The sequence below is a fragment of the Anomaloglossus baeobatrachus genome, unplaced genomic scaffold, assembly GCF_048569485.1.
Source record: "Anomaloglossus baeobatrachus isolate aAnoBae1 unplaced genomic scaffold, aAnoBae1.hap1 Scaffold_3322, whole genome shotgun sequence".
NCBI lineage: Eukaryota > Metazoa > Chordata > Amphibia > Anura > Aromobatidae > Anomaloglossus > Anomaloglossus baeobatrachus.
In genome coordinates this window covers 22,547-37,202 of record NW_027442703.1, presented here as the reverse complement: position 1 = coordinate 37,202, position 14,656 = coordinate 22,547, and the positions used below count along the sequence as shown (strand labels likewise).

The following is a 14,656-nucleotide window of genomic DNA, read 5'->3' as shown; positions in this document are numbered from 1 at the left end:
TTTGCAGAGCCAAAACAAGAAGAATGGTGCGTTTTGCAGCCGCCGCCCACTGCAATGAATCTGAATAACTCCTCCTTTAGGGCGCAAGCAACTCCCCTCCCCCTTGCAGTCTTTCCAATTCACGATACAAAAAGACGGACAGGACAGGTTGCCTGACTTTCCGTCACTGCCACCCTTTGCCATCCTTACCCGTAGAAAGCCCTTTCATCATCCCCAAACCCTAATCTTTTCCCTTTCCTTCCCAGCCCCCAAACCCTGCCCTCTGTACCTTTCTCACCACCCGCTTCCCTTCTCCTGTCATCCCCCTACCACCCGGGAAAAAAAGAGATTGCCCCCTCCTTCCACTAGCCCACCCTCCCACCCAAAGAACAACTTCTTCTGCGCAGCTTGTTTTCTAGGCAGCAGCGCTATTGTGATGTCATCGGGGGGCATTGTGACAAGCCGCCAGTGTTCCGTCTCTTCATGTTGTGCACAGTTCAAACGGAAAATACATCAACAGGCAGACTACAGAAAAGCTTACTATCAAAGGTTAGAGGGGGGCTTTCTCAGAGGGCTTTTTACAGTTTTTCTATTCCCAATTAGCCGTTTAAGTGTACTTATTGAAAGTAGTAATTCTTTCATAGGCCGCCCTTTCTTAGTATTTGACGTTCCTTATATTGCGGTATGAGGCTTCGCAGTAGGTTGCAAACATTCATCACCCATGACTGTCCCCAATTGAGCTCAGAAGCTCAATGTCTATCATGACCTCTCTTTTAGAATGTCCAAGAGCAAGCAAACTATTCCTCCAGGAGAGGGCGCCAACAGACTACTAAAGAGATCATCATTACTCAAAGAAAACCCCAAAAACCAATGCATGATAGGAATAAACAGGTAACTTTCTTTGGAGTGGAAGCGGAGAGATCGCACCAGATGCCAATTCTAGATGTTATCACACCTGTGGTCACTGCAGCAGCAGGTGAATCCACTTTGTCCAAAAGGGATCTATTCCATTCAATTGCAAATGATCTAGATAAGACAGAGAACTGCAGCACGGGGACATAGCCGAGTTGGTCAGGTTGAGTGGTGATGAGTTTGCTATTTGGATGAATAAAGAAAGTCAAAAGTGTGAAAGATAAAAAACAAAAGGAGGAAGTGTGAAAAGTGAATGGGCCAAATTGAGGTGCATATGAAGACGTATGCTTTCTTCCAATTCATTAAATCGGGCTAATATGAATCAGGTGAATTGAGTTCTGCTTTTGGAAACTGGGTTAAGAAGGGGTGCACCGTTCCTGGAGGTACTGCAATACCAGGTCAATGCGTGGAGTGGACAGAGCAAGCTCTTTTTCCATCTCCCTGTTCTAAAAATCCATTTAATATATGGTCCCCAGATAGGGGACGTATCAGATATTAAACTGATAAGAACAGATACTACACTTGATCTTAGCCAAAAGGCCGAGAAGCGATAACCAGAATTGGTTTGGGCCTCGAGTGGCACCCTGGCCTATGCCGGACACATCTTAGGGAGAGAGAGCGAGAGGGAGACAAACCCACGCCTACACAAGACATTTTGTCACCCAAGCCAACCCTTGAAAAGGCTGCTTTGCAGAGCCAAAACAAGAAGAATGGTGCGTTTTGCAGCCGCCGCCCACTGCAATGAATCTGAATAACTCCTCCTTTAGGGCGCAAGCAACTCCCCTCCCCCTTGCAGTCTTTCCAATTCACGATACAAAAAGACGGACAGGACAGGTTGCCTGACTTTCCGTCACTGCCACCCTTTGCCATCCTTACCCGTAGAAAGCCCTTTCATCATCCCCAAACCCTAATCTTTTCCCTTTCCTTCCCAGCCCCCAAACCCTGCCCTCTGTACCTTTCTCACCACCCGCTTCCCTTCTCCTGTCATCCCCCTACCACCCGGGAAAAAAAGAGATTGCCCCCTCCTTCCACTAGCCCACCCTCCCACCCAAAGAACAACTTCTTCTGCGCAGCTTGTTTTCTAGGCAGCAGCGCTATTGTGATGTCATCGGGGGGCATTGTGACAAGCCGCCAGTGTTCCGTCTCTTCATGTTGTGCACAGTTCAAACGGAAAATACATCAACAGGCAGACTACAGAAAAGCTTACTATCAAAGGTTAGAGGGGGGCTTTCTCAGAGGGCTTTTTACAGTTTTTCTATTCCCAATTAGCCGTTTAAGTGTACTTATTGAAAGTAGTAATTCTTTCATAGGCCGCCCTTTCTTAGTATTTGACGTTCCTTATATTGCGGTATGAGGCTTCGCAGTAGGTTGCAAACATTCATCACCCATGACTGTCCCCAATTGAGCTCAGAAGCTCAATGTCTATCATGACCTCTCTTTTAGAATGTCCAAGAGCAAGCAAACTATTCCTCCAGGAGAGGGCGCCAACAGACTACTAAAGAGATCATCATTACTCAAAGAAAACCCCAAAAACCAATGCATGATAGGAATAAACAGGTAACTTTCTTTGGAGTGGAAGCGGAGAGATCGCACCAGATGCCAATTCTAGATGTTATCACACCTGTGGTCACTGCAGCAGCAGGTGAATCCACTTTGTCCAAAAGGGATCTATTCCATTCAATTGCAAATGATCTAGATAAGACAGAGAACTGCAGCACGGGGACATAGCCGAGTTGGTCAGGTTGAGTGGTGATGAGTTTGCTATTTGGATGAATAAAGAAAGTCAAAAGTGTGAAAGATAAAAAACAAAAGGAGGAAGTGTGAAAAGTGAATGGGCCAAATTGAGGTGCATATGAAGACGTATGCTTTCTTCCAATTCATTAAATCGGGCTAATATGAATCAGGTGAATTGAGTTCTGCTTTTGGAAACTGGGTTAAGAAGGGGTGCACCGTTCCTGGAGGTACTGCAATACCAGGTCAATGCGTGGAGTGGACAGAGCAAGCTCTTTTTCCATCTCCCTGTTCTAAAAATCCATTTAATATATGGTCCCCAGATAGGGGACGTATCAGATATTAAACTGATAAGAACAGATACTACACTTGATCTTAGCCAAAAGGCCGAGAAGCGATAACCAGAATTGGTTTGGGCCTCGAGTGGCACCCTGGCCTATGCCGGACACATCTTAGGGAGAGAGAGCGAGAGGGAGACAAACCCACGCCTACACAAGACATTTTGTCACCCAAGCCAACCCTTGAAAAGGCTGCTTTGCAGAGCCAAAACAAGAAGAATGGTGCGTTTTGCAGCCGCCGCCCACTGCAATGAATCTGAATAACTCCTCCTTTAGGGCGCAAGCAACTCCCCTCCCCCTTGCAGTCTTTCCAATTCACGATACAAAAAGACGGACAGGACAGGTTGCCTGACTTTCCGTCACTGCCACCCTTTGCCATCCTTACCCGTAGAAAGCCCTTTCATCATCCCCAAACCCTAATCTTTTCCCTTTCCTTCCCAGCCCCCAAACCCTGCCCTCTGTACCTTTCTCACCACCCGCTTCCCTTCTCCTGTCATCCCCCTACCACCCGGGAAAAAAAGAGATTGCCCCCTCCTTCCACTAGCCCACCCTCCCACCCAAAGAACAACTTCTTCTGCGCAGCTTGTTTTCTAGGCAGCAGCGCTATTGTGATGTCATCGGGGGGCATTGTGACAAGCCGCCAGTGTTCCGTCTCTTCATGTTGTGCACAGTTCAAACGGAAAATACATCAACAGGCAGACTACAGAAAAGCTTACTATCAAAGGTTAGAGGGGGGCTTTCTCAGAGGGCTTTTTACAGTTTTTCTATTCCCAATTAGCCGTTTAAGTGTACTTATTGAAAGTAGTAATTCTTTCATAGGCCGCCCTTTCTTAGTATTTGACGTTCCTTATATTGCGGTATGAGGCTTCGCAGTAGGTTGCAAACATTCATCACCCATGACTGTCCCCAATTGAGCTCAGAAGCTCAATGTCTATCATGACCTCTCTTTTAGAATGTCCAAGAGCAAGCAAACTATTCCTCCAGGAGAGGGCGCCAACAGACTACTAAAGAGATCATCATTACTCAAAGAAAACCCCAAAAACCAATGCATGATAGGAATAAACAGGTAACTTTCTTTGGAGTGGAAGCGGAGAGATCGCACCAGATGCCAATTCTAGATGTTATCACACCTGTGGTCACTGCAGCAGCAGGTGAATCCACTTTGTCCAAAAGGGATCTATTCCATTCAATTGCAAATGATCTAGATAAGACAGAGAACTGCAGCACGGGGACATAGCCGAGTTGGTCAGGTTGAGTGGTGATGAGTTTGCTATTTGGATGAATAAAGAAAGTCAAAAGTGTGAAAGATAAAAAACAAAAGGAGGAAGTGTGAAAAGTGAATGGGCCAAATTGAGGTGCATATGAAGACGTATGCTTTCTTCCAATTCATTAAATCGGGCTAATATGAATCAGGTGAATTGAGTTCTGCTTTTGGAAACTGGGTTAAGAAGGGGTGCACCGTTCCTGGAGGTACTGCAATACCAGGTCAATGCGTGGAGTGGACAGAGCAAGCTCTTTTTCCATCTCCCTGTTCTAAAAATCCATTTAATATATGGTCCCCAGATAGGGGACGTATCAGATATTAAACTGATAAGAACAGATACTACACTTGATCTTAGCCAAAAGGCCGAGAAGCGATAACCAGAATTGGTTTGGGCCTCGAGTGGCACCCTGGCCTATGCCGGACACATCTTAGGGAGAGAGAGCGAGAGGGAGACAAACCCACGCCTACACAAGACATTTTGTCACCCAAGCCAACCCTTGAAAAGGCTGCTTTGCAGAGCCAAAACAAGAAGAATGGTGCGTTTTGCAGCCGCCGCCCACTGCAATGAATCTGAATAACTCCTCCTTTAGGGCGCAAGCAACTCCCCTCCCCCTTGCAGTCTTTCCAATTCACGATACAAAAAGACGGACAGGACAGGTTGCCTGACTTTCCGTCACTGCCACCCTTTGCCATCCTTACCCGTAGAAAGCCCTTTCATCATCCCCAAACCCTAATCTTTTCCCTTTCCTTCCCAGCCCCCAAACCCTGCCCTCTGTACCTTTCTCACCACCCGCTTCCCTTCTCCTGTCATCCCCCTACCACCCGGGAAAAAAAGAGATTGCCCCCTCCTTCCACTAGCCCACCCTCCCACCCAAAGAACAACTTCTTCTGCGCAGCTTGTTTTCTAGGCAGCAGCGCTATTGTGATGTCATCGGGGGGCATTGTGACAAGCCGCCAGTGTTCCGTCTCTTCATGTTGTGCACAGTTCAAACGGAAAATACATCAACAGGCAGACTACAGAAAAGCTTACTATCAAAGGTTAGAGGGGGGCTTTCTCAGAGGGCTTTTTACAGTTTTTCTATTCCCAATTAGCCGTTTAAGTGTACTTATTGAAAGTAGTAATTCTTTCATAGGCCGCCCTTTCTTAGTATTTGACGTTCCTTATATTGCGGTATGAGGCTTCGCAGTAGGTTGCAAACATTCATCACCCATGACTGTCCCCAATTGAGCTCAGAAGCTCAATGTCTATCATGACCTCTCTTTTAGAATGTCCAAGAGCAAGCAAACTATTCCTCCAGGAGAGGGCGCCAACAGACTACTAAAGAGATCATCATTACTCAAAGAAAACCCCAAAAACCAATGCATGATAGGAATAAACAGGTAACTTTCTTTGGAGTGGAAGCGGAGAGATCGCACCAGATGCCAATTCTAGATGTTATCACACCTGTGGTCACTGCAGCAGCAGGTGAATCCACTTTGTCCAAAAGGGATCTATTCCATTCAATTGCAAATGATCTAGATAAGACAGAGAACTGCAGCACGGGGACATAGCCGAGTTGGTCAGGTTGAGTGGTGATGAGTTTGCTATTTGGATGAATAAAGAAAGTCAAAAGTGTGAAAGATAAAAAACAAAAGGAGGAAGTGTGAAAAGTGAATGGGCCAAATTGAGGTGCATATGAAGACGTATGCTTTCTTCCAATTCATTAAATCGGGCTAATATGAATCAGGTGAATTGAGTTCTGCTTTTGGAAACTGGGTTAAGAAGGGGTGCACCGTTCCTGGAGGTACTGCAATACCAGGTCAATGCGTGGAGTGGACAGAGCAAGCTCTTTTTCCATCTCCCTGTTCTAAAAATCCATTTAATATATGGTCCCCAGATAGGGGACGTATCAGATATTAAACTGATAAGAACAGATACTACACTTGATCTTAGCCAAAAGGCCGAGAAGCGATAACCAGAATTGGTTTGGGCCTCGAGTGGCACCCTGGCCTATGCCGGACACATCTTAGGGAGAGAGAGCGAGAGGGAGACAAACCCACGCCTACACAAGACATTTTGTCACCCAAGCCAACCCTTGAAAAGGCTGCTTTGCAGAGCCAAAACAAGAAGAATGGTGCGTTTTGCAGCCGCCGCCCACTGCAATGAATCTGAATAACTCCTCCTTTAGGGCGCAAGCAACTCCCCTCCCCCTTGCAGTCTTTCCAATTCACGATACAAAAAGACGGACAGGACAGGTTGCCTGACTTTCCGTCACTGCCACCCTTTGCCATCCTTACCCGTAGAAAGCCCTTTCATCATCCCCAAACCCTAATCTTTTCCCTTTCCTTCCCAGCCCCCAAACCCTGCCCTCTGTACCTTTCTCACCACCCGCTTCCCTTCTCCTGTCATCCCCCTACCACCCGGGAAAAAAAGAGATTGCCCCCTCCTTCCACTAGCCCACCCTCCCACCCAAAGAACAACTTCTTCTGCGCAGCTTGTTTTCTAGGCAGCAGCGCTATTGTGATGTCATCGGGGGGCATTGTGACAAGCCGCCAGTGTTCCGTCTCTTCATGTTGTGCACAGTTCAAACGGAAAATACATCAACAGGCAGACTACAGAAAAGCTTACTATCAAAGGTTAGAGGGGGGCTTTCTCAGAGGGCTTTTTACAGTTTTTCTATTCCCAATTAGCCGTTTAAGTGTACTTATTGAAAGTAGTAATTCTTTCATAGGCCGCCCTTTCTTAGTATTTGACGTTCCTTATATTGCGGTATGAGGCTTCGCAGTAGGTTGCAAACATTCATCACCCATGACTGTCCCCAATTGAGCTCAGAAGCTCAATGTCTATCATGACCTCTCTTTTAGAATGTCCAAGAGCAAGCAAACTATTCCTCCAGGAGAGGGCGCCAACAGACTACTAAAGAGATCATCATTACTCAAAGAAAACCCCAAAAACCAATGCATGATAGGAATAAACAGGTAACTTTCTTTGGAGTGGAAGCGGAGAGATCGCACCAGATGCCAATTCTAGATGTTATCACACCTGTGGTCACTGCAGCAGCAGGTGAATCCACTTTGTCCAAAAGGGATCTATTCCATTCAATTGCAAATGATCTAGATAAGACAGAGAACTGCAGCACGGGGACATAGCCGAGTTGGTCAGGTTGAGTGGTGATGAGTTTGCTATTTGGATGAATAAAGAAAGTCAAAAGTGTGAAAGATAAAAAACAAAAGGAGGAAGTGTGAAAAGTGAATGGGCCAAATTGAGGTGCATATGAAGACGTATGCTTTCTTCCAATTCATTAAATCGGGCTAATATGAATCAGGTGAATTGAGTTCTGCTTTTGGAAACTGGGTTAAGAAGGGGTGCACCGTTCCTGGAGGTACTGCAATACCAGGTCAATGCGTGGAGTGGACAGAGCAAGCTCTTTTTCCATCTCCCTGTTCTAAAAATCCATTTAATATATGGTCCCCAGATAGGGGACGTATCAGATATTAAACTGATAAGAACAGATACTACACTTGATCTTAGCCAAAAGGCCGAGAAGCGATAACCAGAATTGGTTTGGGCCTCGAGTGGCACCCTGGCCTATGCCGGACACATCTTAGGGAGAGAGAGCGAGAGGGAGACAAACCCACGCCTACACAAGACATTTTGTCACCCAAGCCAACCCTTGAAAAGGCTGCTTTGCAGAGCCAAAACAAGAAGAATGGTGCGTTTTGCAGCCGCCGCCCACTGCAATGAATCTGAATAACTCCTCCTTTAGGGCGCAAGCAACTCCCCTCCCCCTTGCAGTCTTTCCAATTCACGATACAAAAAGACGGACAGGACAGGTTGCCTGACTTTCCGTCACTGCCACCCTTTGCCATCCTTACCCGTAGAAAGCCCTTTCATCATCCCCAAACCCTAATCTTTTCCCTTTCCTTCCCAGCCCCCAAACCCTGCCCTCTGTACCTTTCTCACCACCCGCTTCCCTTCTCCTGTCATCCCCCTACCACCCGGGAAAAAAAGAGATTGCCCCCTCCTTCCACTAGCCCACCCTCCCACCCAAAGAACAACTTCTTCTGCGCAGCTTGTTTTCTAGGCAGCAGCGCTATTGTGATGTCATCGGGGGGCATTGTGACAAGCCGCCAGTGTTCCGTCTCTTCATGTTGTGCACAGTTCAAACGGAAAATACATCAACAGGCAGACTACAGAAAAGCTTACTATCAAAGGTTAGAGGGGGGCTTTCTCAGAGGGCTTTTTACAGTTTTTCTATTCCCAATTAGCCGTTTAAGTGTACTTATTGAAAGTAGTAATTCTTTCATAGGCCGCCCTTTCTTAGTATTTGACGTTCCTTATATTGCGGTATGAGGCTTCGCAGTAGGTTGCAAACATTCATCACCCATGACTGTCCCCAATTGAGCTCAGAAGCTCAATGTCTATCATGACCTCTCTTTTAGAATGTCCAAGAGCAAGCAAACTATTCCTCCAGGAGAGGGCGCCAACAGACTACTAAAGAGATCATCATTACTCAAAGAAAACCCCAAAAACCAATGCATGATAGGAATAAACAGGTAACTTTCTTTGGAGTGGAAGCGGAGAGATCGCACCAGATGCCAATTCTAGATGTTATCACACCTGTGGTCACTGCAGCAGCAGGTGAATCCACTTTGTCCAAAAGGGATCTATTCCATTCAATTGCAAATGATCTAGATAAGACAGAGAACTGCAGCACGGGGACATAGCCGAGTTGGTCAGGTTGAGTGGTGATGAGTTTGCTATTTGGATGAATAAAGAAAGTCAAAAGTGTGAAAGATAAAAAACAAAAGGAGGAAGTGTGAAAAGTGAATGGGCCAAATTGAGGTGCATATGAAGACGTATGCTTTCTTCCAATTCATTAAATCGGGCTAATATGAATCAGGTGAATTGAGTTCTGCTTTTGGAAACTGGGTTAAGAAGGGGTGCACCGTTCCTGGAGGTACTGCAATACCAGGTCAATGCGTGGAGTGGACAGAGCAAGCTCTTTTTCCATCTCCCTGTTCTAAAAATCCATTTAATATATGGTCCCCAGATAGGGGACGTATCAGATATTAAACTGATAAGAACAGATACTACACTTGATCTTAGCCAAAAGGCCGAGAAGCGATAACCAGAATTGGTTTGGGCCTCGAGTGGCACCCTGGCCTATGCCGGACACATCTTAGGGAGAGAGAGCGAGAGGGAGACAAACCCACGCCTACACAAGACATTTTGTCACCCAAGCCAACCCTTGAAAAGGCTGCTTTGCAGAGCCAAAACAAGAAGAATGGTGCGTTTTGCAGCCGCCGCCCACTGCAATGAATCTGAATAACTCCTCCTTTAGGGCGCAAGCAACTCCCCTCCCCCTTGCAGTCTTTCCAATTCACGATACAAAAAGACGGACAGGACAGGTTGCCTGACTTTCCGTCACTGCCACCCTTTGCCATCCTTACCCGTAGAAAGCCCTTTCATCATCCCCAAACCCTAATCTTTTCCCTTTCCTTCCCAGCCCCCAAACCCTGCCCTCTGTACCTTTCTCACCACCCGCTTCCCTTCTCCTGTCATCCCCCTACCACCCGGGAAAAAAAGAGATTGCCCCCTCCTTCCACTAGCCCACCCTCCCACCCAAAGAACAACTTCTTCTGCGCAGCTTGTTTTCTAGGCAGCAGCGCTATTGTGATGTCATCGGGGGGCATTGTGACAAGCCGCCAGTGTTCCGTCTCTTCATGTTGTGCACAGTTCAAACGGAAAATACATCAACAGGCAGACTACAGAAAAGCTTACTATCAAAGGTTAGAGGGGGGCTTTCTCAGAGGGCTTTTTACAGTTTTTCTATTCCCAATTAGCCGTTTAAGTGTACTTATTGAAAGTAGTAATTCTTTCATAGGCCGCCCTTTCTTAGTATTTGACGTTCCTTATATTGCGGTATGAGGCTTCGCAGTAGGTTGCAAACATTCATCACCCATGACTGTCCCCAATTGAGCTCAGAAGCTCAATGTCTATCATGACCTCTCTTTTAGAATGTCCAAGAGCAAGCAAACTATTCCTCCAGGAGAGGGCGCCAACAGACTACTAAAGAGATCATCATTACTCAAAGAAAACCCCAAAAACCAATGCATGATAGGAATAAACAGGTAACTTTCTTTGGAGTGGAAGCGGAGAGATCGCACCAGATGCCAATTCTAGATGTTATCACACCTGTGGTCACTGCAGCAGCAGGTGAATCCACTTTGTCCAAAAGGGATCTATTCCATTCAATTGCAAATGATCTAGATAAGACAGAGAACTGCAGCACGGGGACATAGCCGAGTTGGTCAGGTTGAGTGGTGATGAGTTTGCTATTTGGATGAATAAAGAAAGTCAAAAGTGTGAAAGATAAAAAACAAAAGGAGGAAGTGTGAAAAGTGAATGGGCCAAATTGAGGTGCATATGAAGACGTATGCTTTCTTCCAATTCATTAAATCGGGCTAATATGAATCAGGTGAATTGAGTTCTGCTTTTGGAAACTGGGTTAAGAAGGGGTGCACCGTTCCTGGAGGTACTGCAATACCAGGTCAATGCGTGGAGTGGACAGAGCAAGCTCTTTTTCCATCTCCCTGTTCTAAAAATCCATTTAATATATGGTCCCCAGATAGGGGACGTATCAGATATTAAACTGATAAGAACAGATACTACACTTGATCTTAGCCAAAAGGCCGAGAAGCGATAACCAGAATTGGTTTGGGCCTCGAGTGGCACCCTGGCCTATGCCGGACACATCTTAGGGAGAGAGAGCGAGAGGGAGACAAACCCACGCCTACACAAGACATTTTGTCACCCAAGCCAACCCTTGAAAAGGCTGCTTTGCAGAGCCAAAACAAGAAGAATGGTGCGTTTTGCAGCCGCCGCCCACTGCAATGAATCTGAATAACTCCTCCTTTAGGGCGCAAGCAACTCCCCTCCCCCTTGCAGTCTTTCCAATTCACGATACAAAAAGACGGACAGGACAGGTTGCCTGACTTTCCGTCACTGCCACCCTTTGCCATCCTTACCCGTAGAAAGCCCTTTCATCATCCCCAAACCCTAATCTTTTCCCTTTCCTTCCCAGCCCCCAAACCCTGCCCTCTGTACCTTTCTCACCACCCGCTTCCCTTCTCCTGTCATCCCCCTACCACCCGGGAAAAAAAGAGATTGCCCCCTCCTTCCACTAGCCCACCCTCCCACCCAAAGAACAACTTCTTCTGCGCAGCTTGTTTTCTAGGCAGCAGCGCTATTGTGATGTCATCGGGGGGCATTGTGACAAGCCGCCAGTGTTCCGTCTCTTCATGTTGTGCACAGTTCAAACGGAAAATACATCAACAGGCAGACTACAGAAAAGCTTACTATCAAAGGTTAGAGGGGGGCTTTCTCAGAGGGCTTTTTACAGTTTTTCTATTCCCAATTAGCCGTTTAAGTGTACTTATTGAAAGTAGTAATTCTTTCATAGGCCGCCCTTTCTTAGTATTTGACGTTCCTTATATTGCGGTATGAGGCTTCGCAGTAGGTTGCAAACATTCATCACCCATGACTGTCCCCAATTGAGCTCAGAAGCTCAATGTCTATCATGACCTCTCTTTTAGAATGTCCAAGAGCAAGCAAACTATTCCTCCAGGAGAGGGCGCCAACAGACTACTAAAGAGATCATCATTACTCAAAGAAAACCCCAAAAACCAATGCATGATAGGAATAAACAGGTAACTTTCTTTGGAGTGGAAGCGGAGAGATCGCACCAGATGCCAATTCTAGATGTTATCACACCTGTGGTCACTGCAGCAGCAGGTGAATCCACTTTGTCCAAAAGGGATCTATTCCATTCAATTGCAAATGATCTAGATAAGACAGAGAACTGCAGCACGGGGACATAGCCGAGTTGGTCAGGTTGAGTGGTGATGAGTTTGCTATTTGGATGAATAAAGAAAGTCAAAAGTGTGAAAGATAAAAAACAAAAGGAGGAAGTGTGAAAAGTGAATGGGCCAAATTGAGGTGCATATGAAGACGTATGCTTTCTTCCAATTCATTAAATCGGGCTAATATGAATCAGGTGAATTGAGTTCTGCTTTTGGAAACTGGGTTAAGAAGGGGTGCACCGTTCCTGGAGGTACTGCAATACCAGGTCAATGCGTGGAGTGGACAGAGCAAGCTCTTTTTCCATCTCCCTGTTCTAAAAATCCATTTAATATATGGTCCCCAGATAGGGGACGTATCAGATATTAAACTGATAAGAACAGATACTACACTTGATCTTAGCCAAAAGGCCGAGAAGCGATAACCAGAATTGGTTTGGGCCTCGAGTGGCACCCTGGCCTATGCCGGACACATCTTAGGGAGAGAGAGCGAGAGGGAGACAAACCCACGCCTACACAAGACATTTTGTCACCCAAGCCAACCCTTGAAAAGGCTGCTTTGCAGAGCCAAAACAAGAAGAATGGTGCGTTTTGCAGCCGCCGCCCACTGCAATGAATCTGAATAACTCCTCCTTTAGGGCGCAAGCAACTCCCCTCCCCCTTGCAGTCTTTCCAATTCACGATACAAAAAGACGGACAGGACAGGTTGCCTGACTTTCCGTCACTGCCACCCTTTGCCATCCTTACCCGTAGAAAGCCCTTTCATCATCCCCAAACCCTAATCTTTTCCCTTTCCTTCCCAGCCCCCAAACCCTGCCCTCTGTACCTTTCTCACCACCCGCTTCCCTTCTCCTGTCATCCCCCTACCACCCGGGAAAAAAAGAGATTGCCCCCTCCTTCCACTAGCCCACCCTCCCACCCAAAGAACAACTTCTTCTGCGCACCTTGTTTTCTAGGCAGCAGCGCTATTGTGATGTCATCGGGGGGCATTGTGACAAGCCGCCAGTGTTCCGTCTCTTCATGTTGTGCACAGTTCAAACGGAAAATACATCAACAGGCAGACTACAGAAAAGCTTACTATCAAAGGTTAGAGGGGGGCTTTCTCAGAGGGCTTTTTACAGTTTTTCTATTCCCAATTAGCCGTTTAAGTGTACTTATTGAAAGTAGTAATTCTTTCATAGGCCGCCCTTTCTTAGTATTTGACGTTCCTTATATTGCGGTATGAGGCTTCGCAGTAGGTTGCAAACATTCATCACCCATGACTGTCCCCAATTGAGCTCAGAAGCTCAATGTCTATCATGACCTCTCTTTTAGAATGTCCAAGAGCAAGCAAACTATTCCTCCAGGAGAGGGCGCCAACAGACTACTAAAGAGATCATCATTACTCAAAGAAAACCCCAAAAACCAATGCATGATAGGAATAAACAGGTAACTTTCTTTGGAGTGGAAGCGGAGAGATCGCACCAGATGCCAATTCTAGATGTTATCACACCTGTGGTCACTGCAGCAGCAGGTGAATCCACTTTGTCCAAAAGGGATCTATTCCATTCAATTGCAAATGATCTAGATAAGACAGAGAACTGCAGCACGGGGACATAGCCGAGTTGGTCAGGTTGAGTGGTGATGAGTTTGCTATTTGGATGAATAAAGAAAGTCAAAAGTGTGAAAGATAAAAAACAAAAGGAGGAAGTGTGAAAAGTGAATGGGCCAAATTGAGGTGCATATGAAGACGTATGCTTTCTTCCAATTCATTAAATCGGGCTAATATGAATCAGGTGAATTGAGTTCTGCTTTTGGAAACTGGGTTAAGAAGGGGTGCACCGTTCCTGGAGGTACTGCAATACCAGGTCAATGCGTGGAGTGGACAGAGCAAGCTCTTTTTCCATCTCCCTGTTCTAAAAATCCATTTAATATATGGTCCCCAGATAGGGGACGTATCAGATATTAAACTGATAAGAACAGATTTTGATTTAATGAAGCTTTCCAAAGCACCACAAAAAATGCATGACCGAAGTCACACCAAAAACAGTGCAAAGGCTAGGATTCGTGTGGACCCCACCGTGAGGAGAGGGTCCCCAAAAATCAACCCCGTCCCTCCGAGCCAGAAGGCCACAGCAAGGGTCAGGGATCTTCGGTGCTCCCCCAAGCCGAAGCCTGGTTGAGCCTTGTCGTTGCTCCCAGCGTCCACCCAGGCATCTTACCCAAGTGGAGTAGAGAGCTACTAGTTGTTGGTTTCGCAGCCGAAACTGCCCGGACCGTCAACCGGTGTTGGTTTCTCAGCCCAAGGCTAACCGGACCTCCAACCGGGTGTTGGTTTCTCAGCCGAAGCTGACCCAGACCTCCAACCGGGTGTTGGTTTCTCAGCCGAAGCTGACCCAGACCTCCAACCGGGTGTTAGTTTCTCAGCCCAAAGCTGACCAGACCTCCGACCGGGATTATAAAAATTTCCCTTCCTAGCCAGAAGGCCGGGATAGGGTAATATGCTCAAAAAGTATGAAAAGGCAAGGTACGGTGTGCTACAGAGCCCAAGGCTTGCCGGGGTCCCAAGCCAGCAAGCTCAGACTCACTCCAGGGTCGTCAGTCCTGGGGC

General features: G+C 46.6%; 9 non-coding genes across 9 annotated transcripts; all 9 read right to left on the bottom strand.

Annotated features, from left to right (window-relative positions):
• Window positions 1-1,252: 1,252 nt before the first annotated feature.
• On the bottom strand, window positions 1,253-1,443 carry LOC142270817 (U2 spliceosomal RNA). The gene has a single exon (XR_012736034.1). It is a non-coding gene; the product is annotated as a U2 spliceosomal RNA (small nuclear RNA).
• Window positions 1,444-2,830: 1,387 nt separating this feature from the next.
• On the bottom strand, window positions 2,831-3,021 carry LOC142270816 (U2 spliceosomal RNA). The gene has a single exon (XR_012736033.1). It is a non-coding gene; the product is annotated as a U2 spliceosomal RNA (small nuclear RNA).
• Window positions 3,022-4,408: 1,387 nt separating this feature from the next.
• LOC142270815 (U2 spliceosomal RNA) lies at window positions 4,409-4,599 on the bottom strand. The gene has a single exon (XR_012736032.1). It is a non-coding gene; the product is annotated as a U2 spliceosomal RNA (small nuclear RNA).
• Window positions 4,600-5,986: 1,387 nt separating this feature from the next.
• On the bottom strand, window positions 5,987-6,177 carry LOC142270814 (U2 spliceosomal RNA). Its single transcript, XR_012736031.1, has one exon. It is a non-coding gene; the product is annotated as a U2 spliceosomal RNA (small nuclear RNA).
• A 1,387-nt stretch (window positions 6,178-7,564) lies between these two features.
• On the bottom strand, window positions 7,565-7,755 carry LOC142270812 (U2 spliceosomal RNA). The gene has a single exon (XR_012736029.1). It is a non-coding gene; the product is annotated as a U2 spliceosomal RNA (small nuclear RNA).
• A 1,387-nt stretch (window positions 7,756-9,142) lies between these two features.
• Window positions 9,143-9,333, bottom strand: LOC142270811 (U2 spliceosomal RNA). The gene has a single exon (XR_012736028.1). It is a non-coding gene; the product is annotated as a U2 spliceosomal RNA (small nuclear RNA).
• A 1,387-nt stretch (window positions 9,334-10,720) lies between these two features.
• Window positions 10,721-10,911, bottom strand: LOC142270810 (U2 spliceosomal RNA). The gene has a single exon (XR_012736027.1). It is a non-coding gene; the product is annotated as a U2 spliceosomal RNA (small nuclear RNA).
• A 1,387-nt stretch (window positions 10,912-12,298) lies between these two features.
• LOC142270808 (U2 spliceosomal RNA) lies at window positions 12,299-12,489 on the bottom strand. Its single transcript, XR_012736026.1, has one exon. It is a non-coding gene; the product is annotated as a U2 spliceosomal RNA (small nuclear RNA).
• Window positions 12,490-13,876: 1,387 nt separating this feature from the next.
• LOC142270855 (U2 spliceosomal RNA) lies at window positions 13,877-14,072 on the bottom strand. The gene has a single exon (XR_012736067.1). It is a non-coding gene; the product is annotated as a U2 spliceosomal RNA (small nuclear RNA).
• Between the last annotated feature and the right edge of the window lie 584 nt (window positions 14,073-14,656).